Source organism: Psammomys obesus, unplaced genomic scaffold (assembly GCF_907164565.1).
Source record: "Psammomys obesus unplaced genomic scaffold, mPsaObe1.curated_primary_1811, whole genome shotgun sequence".
In the NCBI taxonomy this organism is placed as follows: Eukaryota; Metazoa; Chordata; class Mammalia; order Rodentia; family Muridae; genus Psammomys; species Psammomys obesus.
The window spans coordinates 9,411,014-9,423,262 of record NW_026596109.1 but is presented as its reverse complement, the minus strand read 5'-3'; the positions used below and the strand labels follow the sequence as shown (position 1 = coordinate 9,423,262).

Here is a 12,249-nt window from a genome sequence, read left to right as displayed (position 1 = left end):
AAAAAAAAAAAAAAAAAAAAAAAAAAAGTTCTGTGAAAATGTGACCAGCATGCTACAGAGACAGCATCCAAGTGACACATGCACAGGCTCTAGATAAGGCAGCCTGGGTTCTAAGCCAACTTCAAACCAGCTACTTCCTGAAGCTTTGCACACTTGTCCCTACTCCTGTGTGCTAAAGTTTCATCATGAAACAGCCACCAGATTTGCTCTGTCCCTTTAATGTGGGCATTTTTAAAGGTAGGGAAAATTCTTACAACAGTTTTTGGCACATGCTATGTGCCTGGTGGATGCTGATATTGTTCCTGTTTTAGGACCCTGGGTAAAGACCCTGAAACAAACCAGTTGTAATCTCACAGCCAACAGCTGAGGACAGTTCTTTCCAGTTCCTGGTCTCTATTCCCATCCTCCACTTTAAGTCAATATTGCCAGGCATCATGGCACATCCTGTAATCCCAGCATTTCGGAGCCACGGGTAGGATTACAAGTTCAGGACCAGCAGGGCCTGCACATCAGAGTTCCAGGCCATCCAAGGAAATGAAACTCTGCCTCAAACAAAAGAAGTCACTTACTGTTTTAACTGCCCTCCTCACCACACTCTCCAGGCCAGCGTACCTTCACTGCCCCGACTGCTGAACTTCAGACCTACATATGCCCCTGTCTGACGAACACAGTTGCACAGCTATTTGAAACCTGGTGACGAAGAATCCCTTCAGACAGTGGTGACCCTGCAGACAGGAGTATCCCCCTGCAAGGCACCAGAAGCTCCCTTGGTCAGAAACCGGTCCTCACCTCTACACCTCACTACTGTAGCACTCTTTAGTCCTCTGCCCCTGAGATCCGCCTGCTCTCCACCTGACCAGCCTGCACTCTGTACAAGCCTCAGCCTGTTAAAATAGCCTCTACTGGTCTCTTGCATTCCTTCCGCTTTCAACTTTTCAAAACACTGGCGGGAGTAGTGGCAGTCTCCTGCTGCCTTGGGAGTGTACCCCAGGTCCTCCCCTTTCCCCTACCCTCTTCCTGTTCCAGGCACACGCGACACTCAATCCTTTCAGGATCAACACTCGATCCTTTCAGGAAAGCTTGAAGTGCCCAGTACCGTAAAGGTTTGGCTATTATGATGCCCCATTCCTAGGCTCTGATATGGGTAAATCTATTTGTGGAAGGCGACAGTAGAGGGTACAGGGTCGTTCTGGATTCGAGGAATTTGTCTCCAAATCCCACCACCAACGGCGCTGCATCAAACAGCAATGAAACTTCACACCCTGCTCTAAACTGTCTTGGCCTTCACAAGGGGTGACCCTACTCGGGTCAAAACGAGCCCTTCTAGGAACTCTGTGACTCTTTAGGGCCACGCGGGGCTGAGCAGGGCGAAAAGGTTGCCCTCAAATACAGCGGGGGGGGGGGGGGGGGGGGGAGGGGAGGTGAGCTGCGACCAAGGACACGACTATCCATCAGCCTGTAGTTGTAATGGTCAGGAAGCACGCACACGAGACAGCTGACACCAGATCCTGGGTGCACGCGCCCAGAAGCTGCCCCTAGACTCGCTGGGCCCTCCCCGACGGCCCCTCCTGCGCAGCGCTATACCTGCACCACCCGCTCGTCCCTCCCTCACCCTCTCCAGCAGCACTATACCTGCACCACCCGCTCGTCCCTCACGCGAAACCACGGCGCCTGCGCCGGCTCGGCCTAAGCTCCGCCTCTTATGTTTCTCGCCAATCGGAAAGCGCGGCATGCTCTGGCTCCACGCCTCTGAAGGAAGGCGTGAGAGGTTTTCCGGAAACTGAACCTAGCTCTTCCATGAAGATCATAGATTGGCCTGGGTAGCCAAGCTTACGTTACGGTTCCGGAAGTGCCGTCTAGGACTTAGGAAGGTGCAACTCTATGATCAAATCCCACTTCTAAGGATTTGAGTGTGTTTTTACATGCAATTGTAAAAACAATTGTCTTACTCTTAGAGGAGAACTGGTGCACTACTAAGAAACCTTGACTTTGACAACACACAAGGAGTTATGTTTCAAATCTAATATAATTAACCAATTTAAATGTTTACAATCCTAAACTCAAATGAGTTTAGGATTGTAAAAGAGTGGGGGAAGTCACCTATTACAACGCCCAAGGAAGTGCTTTAAATCTTTTTTTTTTTTTTTTTATGAAGCAGACGTGGGGTTAAATAAGGACATTTTAATACCAGGCTTTAGAGAGAAGAACTCAGAAACTGGAGAGCATGGCCATGGGCTTCTCAAAGAGGTGTCTCCCTGAGTCTTAAAGAGAATTAAGAATTAAAACGTCCATTTACTGTGCTGGTTACGAACGGTTGCTGCTCTTCAGGGGCCTGGAGTCCGTTGCTCAGCTCAACGTCGGGCGGCTCAGAGACACTGTAACTCCAGCTCCAGGGAAATGCATAGTTTTCTTCTGGGCCTCCGAGGATACCCGCCCCCACTTAACAGACATGTACGGATAAAGAGAAGTCTTTTCTCTATTCACAATATGTATGTATTTTATCTCAGTGTGTTATGTCATGGGAGTGCTTGTTTGTTGTGTGAAGGCACACACGTGTGAACTAGTGTGTGGAGGCCCAAGTCTGCCATAGCGGTGCCTTCATCCATCTTCACCTTACATATCGAGGCTCTGAGGATCTGAACGCTCTTGTTTTCATAGCACACGCTTTACTTGAGGAGCCATCTCCTCAGCCCTCACAAAATATTTTCTGGGTAATTACGTTGTACAAGCTACTGTTGTAGGTGTGGCGAGAACAGAACGAGGGAAACGACTCCCAGCATTCATTTTAGAAGAGACTGCCCTGTGAGCCAGCACAGTGAAACTTCAGCAGGAGTCAAGGCAGGAACCTGGACATGGAAACTGAAGCGAACACCATGGAGGAATAGTGTTTACTGTTCCTCATGGCTTGTTCCACCCATCTGCCCACAGAGCCTTCTCTTCCCAGGTGATTCTAAATGTGTCAAGTTGACCAAACAAAACAAAACAAAAAAACAGGGGCAGCAGGGAAAACAGGGCAGTAAACTCAGAAACCAAAACCAAAACCAAACAAGCAAAAAACCAAACAAACCCAGGATTTTGATAAAATTATTTTTTCAAATAAAAAGTAACACAAAAATCCACATAAAAAGTAAGTTGTCAGTCAGAGGGTATTAAATGTTCTAAAGACAAGTTAACTCAAAAAAGAAAAAAGAAAAGCGGAGTGGGGAACAGAATGGTTCATAGGATGCCCCTGGAAAGCCTTACCAAGAAGGTAGTGTTAGGCCCAGCAAGAGCCTAAATATAAGAAGGTATGAAGAGAACTCAGGAAACTAATCATCCATCGATGCAAAAATGCAAGAGACTCTTCTTGACCATTGCGCAATGGGGTCACCCCTGCTGGTCAGCTAGGAGTGGCACCGGGAGACAAAGACCTTAGGTTTTTAAAAGACACAAGGCGGGAATCTCCTGGGGTTGCCTTCTTGGCGATTTAGGATTGGATGAGGTGTTTAACTTTTAAAATAATTGGTTAGTTCTGGTCACCCTTAGGTCCAGTCAGCCCTGTCGTAAATATCTGATCTTCAAGTCAGTTTGGAATTTCCTTCCATCCACAGTTAAACGTGGGAGGGTGATTAACTCATCCCATGTCTGTTCTGAGGAGTGTGGGTTACAGGCTTTGGATCAAAGGTCAGGAGAAGGATTGGGGCCATTTGGCCCAGTTTCCAAACAAAGCCCATCTCACTGGCGCCAGCCGGTGATTTTTTTTTTCCATTTAGTAGAGATCTCCGCTTGTTCTCTTCCTTATCCCTGCCCTCACAGATGGCTAATGTCAGGAACTTTTACATTCCTCGGCTCTCTGGAGAAGCACTAAGAGGCTTTAATTAACATGGGCCTAAAACTTGCAAATATAAGTTATAAGACAATTAAAAGAAACATAGGTTACAAAGTTAGTCTGATTCTTTCAGTAGCATTTTAGCAAAGGCCTGAAGAAGGAGAGCATCAGAACCTTGTGGATGCCTGGAGGAGAATGATGAGGCTGGGAACAGGATGAAATGTCCGGAGTAGGAGCCGCATTTCAGTGACTCTATTCAACAACTGCACTTTACAAAGCCTGCCTCAAGCGTGCCGCACCCATGGCAAGATACCGAACTCGGATAAACAACCGAACAGCCCTCAGGCTCCCAGGGACTCCGTGCATGGAGTCTGTGATCAGCAGCATCCTCGGAGCTCAGCAAAGCCCTGTAGGAATCCAGGGAACGAGGGAGGAGCTTTACTGAGGAAACTGTCTCTCAGTTTACCTGAGAGATGAATGGGTCGGCCAGGCAGTGGGTTTGCCTTTACTTTTCACAGCTCCTGATGTCACCAGAATTAAGGGTCATAACCTAGGTCCTGAAAACCCCAATAACCCAGAATTGGTTGGCTGTTGGCTATTCACATGGATTCCTTTTGTAAACTTAGGATACTTTACAGGAGTGTGTCCAGCTTCCTTCCTCCCTCACCCCCTGCCCCGGGAATGGGGCCTGCTCCAGCAGCCAGGCCCCTGCTACTTCAAGTTTTGCCCCTGAGCACCCCCTACAGCTTTCTCCGGGTGCCCCCTCTTCGGCTTCTCAGCTCCCCTGGGTGCCACCCTGAGAGAGATGCTTGGGTCTTCAGTCTGTGCTGCTGGCCTCTCTACACCGGGCAGCAACCCCTCAGGACCCCAGAGCCATTGAGGCTAAATCTCCACAGCAGGGGGACCTGAGATCAGATGCCAGGACACACTGACAAGCTGAAGTCACGGAGAAGGTGGCTTCTGACAGCAGTGGTTGCTGCTGACAGGGAGCGCCCAGCAGGGGATGCCCTGTCCGCCTGGAGCTAGTCTGTGAGCTCCAGAGCATCTCCGTGGCAACAACGTATAAACTAGCCCCCTCCCCGCAAGCAGGGAGCTTTACAGGGATTGGCACTGCCAGCCAGGGACCAGGACCGGGAATCTGACTCCTTAGTATAAATTCATAGTTTAGATAAGGAAAGTTGTTTTGTTTAATTCAGGGTTCAAGTCTGCAAAGCCCTTGAGGTATGAGTCAATAGGCCCTTCCCACACACCTCTCTAACTGTCATAATGATTGACATTTTGAGCCTCTGTCACAAAGGCCATCTCCAGCCCCTCAGTAGGATCCTTCCCAGATTATGATAATTTTTGGTGAAAAGGCTGAACAAAACACCACCAATCCCTGAGCAGGAAAACCCGCCAGTCCCTGAGCTCTCCACAAAAATCTGCCAATCCCTGAGCTAGAGAACCAACCAATCCCTGATCAGGAAAACCCACCAATTCCCGAGTTGTCCCAAGCTCAGAACTTGAAATTCCACCAATCCTCACTCTAGAAATCTCTGCCCTGGAAAGCTCCACCCCCTAAGAAATCCTATATAAAGACTGTGTCTGCACGCACAGGCCACTCTTGGATTTGTCCCTCCTTTCCTGGTTTCAGCCCTCCAATAAATCTGTTTTAAGAGATTTGCTGCCCTGTGTGACTCTCTCATCAGAAGAAGCCCAGAAGAGAAGAAGGAGCAGGGCTGAGGCTCCTGGGTTCCTCAGCTCAGCTGGGGATACTTTTAGGAGCTGCAACACCTCTGTTGAGGCCTCCTCTCAGAGCTGTGTGGTTCTTGGGTCTCAGGATAGCCTTCCCTTGGGACACTGTTCCACCTCAGAGCTGCGTGGTTCCTGGGCTCCTGAGTCCCAGGACACCTTCCCACCTGAGCAGAAAGGTCAACAGTACCACCTGTCCTCAATAAGCTGAGAATAGAACTTAGACAAACTCCCTGGTAGGCAGACAGATAGGGAGAGGGGCCTTGGCTAGGTAATAAAGGTGGCGAATTTCCAAGATGGCCAGCTTTGTCCTCACCCTCCTGACTTAACTAAAGCCCGGTAGCTCAAAACAAAACAAGGCCTTGTAAGCTTTTGTCTCCCACCAGCAGACCCCATGCTGATGGACTGACTCAACGAGTTCAAGGCCCGCTCAGGACATGTCACACAACAGTTGTGGGGCCAATCAAACCTTGCTTTCTTCAAATGGACCAACCTTAAGTTAGAGGAGGAAAACTTCAGAGGCTTTAAAAGCCCAATCATAGAGAAGATCCTAATTTTCAGCTGAGTCCTGCTTCTGCTTTGCAGAGGGTCTTTTAAAACTCTGTGTGTCTGCTGCGCATGTGGGCTTCCTTACCCCCAATAAACGCCTTTCTCCGACTGCTGATTCTGTCTGTGGTGTGGTGCTTCAGGTTTCTCAGCTGTCACCCTTTAATTTGTTAACTGGGCAGAGAAAAGGAACCCCATCAGGACCCCTAGACTGTATCAAAACCATCACTGTCTCTGTTCTAGCTGAGCTGAAAAGAGGTCTGACAAGTTACAGTCCATTTCCGGGGGACTGATTGCCTCCTGGGTGGCTCAGACTTTAGTCTTTTCCTTCCCCTTAGTGTGAGATTCCTGGAGGAAATCTGATTTCTTGGGGTACATTGTTTCCAAAGCCAAGGGGAGGGGCATGAGTGTCACTTTAAGACTATCTTCCTCCCTTGCAGGCTGCAGGCTCCGCTGGCACAGTGCTTGACCCCCAGGCCTGAGCGGTGCAGGAATCACCAGGTACATCATTCCCGAAGCAGGTCGCTGCAGTGGGCTGAGCCCAGGAGTCTAAGCCCATTCTGAGTTAGCTCATCTGGCCTTGCAGAGAGATTCTAGACAGCCTGGCGAGGGAGGGTGATAGATCTGTGGGAATCACCACAGCCTAACGTCAGGAAAGATATGGCTTGGCTAGAGTCCAGGAAAGCACATGGCTGTAGTGTCTGTCACCTTCCTTAGAGGGCCAGGCTGAGCTAACCTGACTTCTTTAGTCTCTATGAGCCATTCAGGCTCTCTGCAGCTCAGCTCTATGGGAGGGGTTTTCCTCAGGGACTGGCATCCCACAGGTTCTTACTGGGGCAATATTCTCCCTACTGGGAGAGAAGTTATGTTCAGAATTTCTTGGCATCCACGTGTCCACAGTAGCCTTTAATTCTTCCTCTGCCCATGCACATGGTTATAACCCCTACAAACTGAAAAACCCTGGTAGCGAATCCTTTGGACCCCGAGGTGGTAATTACTTCTCAATTAGCAGTTCCCAGGCTGTAGAGCCCGGGGTCTGGAGAGGTCTAATGACCCGCAGTGTTTGTACACCCCCACGTCTTCAGAACACTTACCAACAGTAACTAATTAAAGCTCATGAGCCCGTTGGGAGGCAGACCAGCATGCTGTAGCGATCTGTGAGTGCACAAGAGCTTCTGCAGCCCGGAGTGTGGACCTGGCCAGACAGCCACAGTCAGAATAGACCTTCTCCCCACGAAGAAGTCCAGGGTGGCAGAGACCGAGTGTCTGACCCTGTCATGCTGGCAGCTTCCTGGGAGACATTTTACTCAATTAATAGTAACGTATTGGATGTCTTGATTTGTAGATTTATGGTTCTCATTTCTAGTTTAGCTCTACAGGTTAGAAAAGTTCATTTTTTTTTTTTTGCTAGTTATTAAAAAAAAAAAAGTAAAAGAAATGGATAGCTGTCTTGGTATCCCACAACCCAGGGACCCTCCATGCCTCAGAGGCTTTCTCTGGCCACAGTTGGATCCTCTTGAAGGTGGCCCTGGTGTTCCTCTCTTCTGTCTCCTCAGCACTGCAAAGGACCACCATTTTGCTCGGTTTGTGGCTTAACATGTCCATCATTAGAGGAAGGGGCAGCTTGTCTACTCTTCAGATGACAAGTTCCCCTGACACAAGACACATCCTTGAAGCCAGAACCCTTGACCTTGAACCATGGGTAGCATGGGCAAGATGAAGGTCATGATGGACTCCCTAGCCACAGCAGCTTCCGGGGAGATTGTCCTTCAAAGAGGAGGCACAGTACCTTGGAATGAACTTGGCCATGATGTCCAAGCAACAGAAAAAAAACTTCAAACTGAAAGTGCTGTGTGCTCAGTGGCAGAAATATATTCAGATCATTCTTTTGTGTGATTATCTGTATAATTAGGTAATGACGTGTAAGTAATTAAGTGTGATTATGTATGGAAAGTAGTTGAAGGCACCTGTACCCAATGTTCAATGTAGTCTTATAGCTAATACTCCAGTATGGCTCTGCACCTGTTTCCTAGCTGACGATCCATTCCCCCCCCCCACAGGATTCACTCCTCCACTTCCTCAGGCTTTTGCCTAACTGTCCCCTTTTCGGCTGGGGTGCCCTCTCCCACTGCCCTGCAATCCATCCCTACCCGCAGCATCCCCTGAACACCTCACACACCCACCTCAGTTTCCTCTCTTAGTACTTACCACCATTTAACATAGTAAAAGCCTTTCCAATTTTATGCCTCTTCTTTTCTTTTCTTTTTTCTCATTTCCCTACCTCCCTCACCCACCATAGGACATGGGATACAGTAATTCCTGGTATAACCAAGAGGCACCAGACTTTCTCCTTCAATAGCTAAACCTTACACTAAGTACTTCAGGCTTTGCAGGCCATATGATCTGTTTTATAAGTATTCAATTAGCTCATTATCTAAGAAAAGTAGCCATAGGAGGATGTAAAGAAAGAAGTATGGCTGTGCTTCCATAAAACTTTATTAAAAAAAAAAAAACAAACTGGTGGCAGGCCAAATTCCGCCTGTAGGCTGTAGCTTACCCACAACCCCTAGCCCCCAGACTAGATCATTGCCTGGCACATTCTAAATGCTTGATAAAACTTCGCTGAATGAATTAACCAGTGAATAAAAGAACCAGTGAACATGAGAGAAGTGCTACACAGCTCATACACAGCGCATACAGAGCTCATGTGCAACAAATACTCCCATACCCTTTCCTTGCTATTTTGTGCTTGAGAAACTTAATATAGGTTATGACATAAAGAGAGGTGCTAAGAAGGTGCTGGGTGAGGACTGAGGTACTGGGGTCCTTCTCCTGAGAAGGGGCCTTTAGATGAGGGTTCTCCAGAGAAACAGAAATTGTAGGCTGTGGTGTGTGTGTGTGTGTGTGTGTGTGTGTGTGTGTAGACATGAGTGCAGTTGGCTTCAATGATTACAGAAGCTGTAAGCTCAAAAATCTGTGAACGAGGCCAGCAAGAATAGCTGGTGTTTCAGTTGGAGACCAAAGGCCTCGCTGATGGAAAGTCAGTCCTTCTTCTACTTCAGCTGATTGAACAAGCTTACATGCATTAGGAAGACAGTCCACTTACTCAGAGCCAACGGGTAGAATACTAGTCTCATCTAAAAATAGTGTCACAGAAACATCCAGAATAGTGTTGGAGCAAATATCTGGGCTCTCTGGCCGTCTAAGTCCTTATGTGCTAACTATCACAAAAATGCTTGAGAGTGGACAATTTTTTATTGTACTTTTAAAGATGTATTTATTAAGGTCTATTTTTAATCGTGGACATGTGTGTCTCTAGGCCATTATGTAGAGGTGGGTGCAGAGGCAGAGGCATCAGCTCCTCCACGGAGCGGGAGTTACAGGCAGTTCTGAGTTGCCTGGTGTGGGTGCTGGAACCCAAACTCAGGCCCTCTGCAGGAACAGCACATGCGTGTAACTTCTCTATCATGTGTGTATCTAGGGCATGTGTGAGTGACCATGGAGGCTAGCCAAGACACACCTGGAGCTGCAGCAATTGTTATTCGGAGCCACCCCATGTGGGTGTGGAAACTGGACTCGGTCTCCTGAAAGGGCCAAGTAGTCTTTTTGTTGTTGTTTCAAGCTTGCTTATTTATTTATTTATTTATTTATTTATTTATTTATTTATTTATTTATTTATTTATTTATTTAATGTATATGAGTGCTCTTTTTTCACGCACACCAGAAGAGGGCATCAGAATCCATTACAGACAGTTGTGAGCTACCACGTGGTTCCTGGGGATTGAACTTGGGTCCTTTGGAAGGACAGCCACTGCTCCTAACCACTGAGCCATCTCTCCAGCCCCCAGCAAGTAGTCTTAACTGCTGAGTCATCTCTGCAGCACCAGAGACTGGGTGCTTTCTGAAAACCAGAGATGTGTACCTTACATTCCAGGGGCTGGGTAGTTCATCATGAGGGTTTGATTCTGGGGAAAAGTATTTACTACTTTTCTCATTGCTGTGTCCAAATGCCTGACAGAGACAACTTAAATGAGACAATCTTGAAGGCCAGCTCAAGATTCTACCACCTGGCTCTAGCTGGATGGAGCCGAGGGCAGAGGCAGTTGAGGCGACAGCTGGGGGGCTGAAGGTAGCTGTCAGGGGTTGGGTGGTTGAGGGTAGGTTTAGGACAGGTGTGAAACCTGTTGTGAGTCGCTGGGTATGGCAAAAGCTGAGAGAGGAGGGGGAGCCCTGCTCTGACCTCATCAGTAAGCCTGCCAGTGACTTTGGCCCCCGAGACCTGTGTGTGTATGTGTGTGTGTGTGTTGGGGGGGTTCTTGCTGGAACCCTGATCATTTGAAGTGCAGGGGATCTGTTTCCATCTGCTCATTTTACCGTTGAGCTGTAAAGTGCTAAATGTCATTATCCTCCCCTGCGCTAAACAAGAAAAAAAAGAGTCGTCAACAGCCCGAGAAGGAGGTAGTTCACTTCTTTTGGCATCTGGCCACCATCATCCATCCACGCAGGGTGCTCCCTTGGGGGCTGTTTTGGGATGGAGAGAAACCGTGCTCTGTACAGCTTTTTAGCTGTTCGCACCTTCACTGTGAGCATCTGGGCTGGGCTGGAGGCTGAGGCTGGAGGCTGGAAGCCGGGTCAGAGTGCAGCCAGGCTTGCAACACTGCACAGCAGCACTGTAACAGGCACCATATAGGAAGAGAATGGGTAGCAGAGGAGAGAGCCTGTCCAATACCATTTTGCTTATTATGCTTTGCGGTCCCAGAAAACGAACTTGAATTGGGGGGAAAGTTTCAGAAAACATTTCAACTCAAGAAAAGGATATACCTGTTGAAAAAATGAGACTGATTTGTGTGGTTCTTTTGTTTGTTTTGTCTTGTTTTGTTTTGTGGTTTTTCGAGAGAGGATTTCTCTGCGTAGCCTTGGCTGTCCTGGACTGGCTTTGCAGAACAGGCTGGCCTCGAACTCACAGAGATCCACCTGCCTCTGCCTCTCAGAGTGCTTTTTCCTTTCTTTTTTCTTTTTCAATTCATGTCTTCTTCCTTTTGTTTAGCTTTCCACGAAGGCTCTCACTCTGCAGACAGGGAGCTCACTGTGTAGCCCAGGCTGGTGTTGATCTCAAGGCTGACCTGCTTCAGCCTAAGGAATGCTGGGATTCTAAGTATGAGCCACCATGGCTGGCTATCAATTAATTCTTCTGTGATGTGGTAATCTGCCCGTCTGCTGTACACAGCTGTTCATAGATACTTCCTCAAGGATACTCAGTGCTCAGGAGTCCTGCTTTAGATTGGAGCCTAGGGCAGATGAGAATTAAGGTTCATTGCAACTCTTAGATCTTTGAAACCCATAACTGAGGAATCCTGCCCATTTTAATAAGTTTTCACAGCCTTCTGTCACGCCTCTTAAACAGATGTTGCCAGCTACATAGCGACCGTGAGACCCAGAAGAGGAGAGGGCAGGCCATGCAAGGCCTGTGGGTTCCTGTGGCTTCATCTGTGTGAAGTTGTGCTCCCAGCCTCCCAGTGGGCAGAGGATTCTTCAGGGCTTATAGACAGGAAATCAAAGGAGCAAGGAACTGCCAAAGAACACTCTTTACTGCTCTGCACAAGTGCTACTCAGGCTAGCTGAGGATGGCTGGGGGAGGGTCATCCAGGAACTTCCTGAAGTTTCCAGTAGCTTTGTAGATCCAAAGTTCCGAAGGTGGTCCACAGGTCCTTTCCTAACTGCTGTGCATGGTCCAGACAACCACCTCTATGAAGGCAAGGCAAGGACAAGGTTGGTTCTGATTCCAAAATTGTTCTGGAGTTTGGTGCTTTGTCTGGCTTTTGGCCTGTGCTTGCTAAGTGTTGGTCCTCCTCCCTAGGGTCCAGCTCGTGGGTGAGGATGGGGGTTCGGGGGGTGAGAGGCACGGAGTCACCACACAGACACTGGGAGTCAGGTGAATGCAAACCAAGGGCAAGTGGATACAGACTCGTTTATTCCAGAAAAGAGACCAGGTTATATAATTTTGGGTGACCAATCAGGTTCCTCCACACCATCTCCAAGCCTGCCATTGGTAGTTCATCTCCGGGCGGACTCTCCAAGGTCAAGTCCTGTGCTGTCAGCACTCTCAGCCTTACTGCTTCCACTGCCCCAGGCCGTAAGCCCTAATGGCTCTTTGCTGGGGACGC

At 48.3% G+C, this 12,249-nt stretch overlaps 1 protein-coding gene across 4 annotated transcripts in view; it reads right to left on the bottom strand.

Annotated features, from left to right (window-relative positions):
- The window catches only part of Pars2 (prolyl-tRNA synthetase 2, mitochondrial), a 4,335-nt gene extending 2,666 nt beyond the window's left edge, over window positions 1-1,669 (bottom strand). The window contains exon 1 of one of the 4 annotated variants that reach the window (XM_055628688.1): window positions 1,633-1,669. The gene's annotated coding sequence lies outside the window, so the exon portion shown is untranslated. Of the gene's footprint in view, window positions 1-569; window positions 1,217-1,584; window positions 1,598-1,632 lie in introns of those variants that run through there. The other 3 variants (XM_055628685.1, XM_055628686.1, XM_055628687.1) reach the window with 3 other exon arrangements.
- Window positions 1,670-12,249: the final 10,580 nt, after the last annotated feature.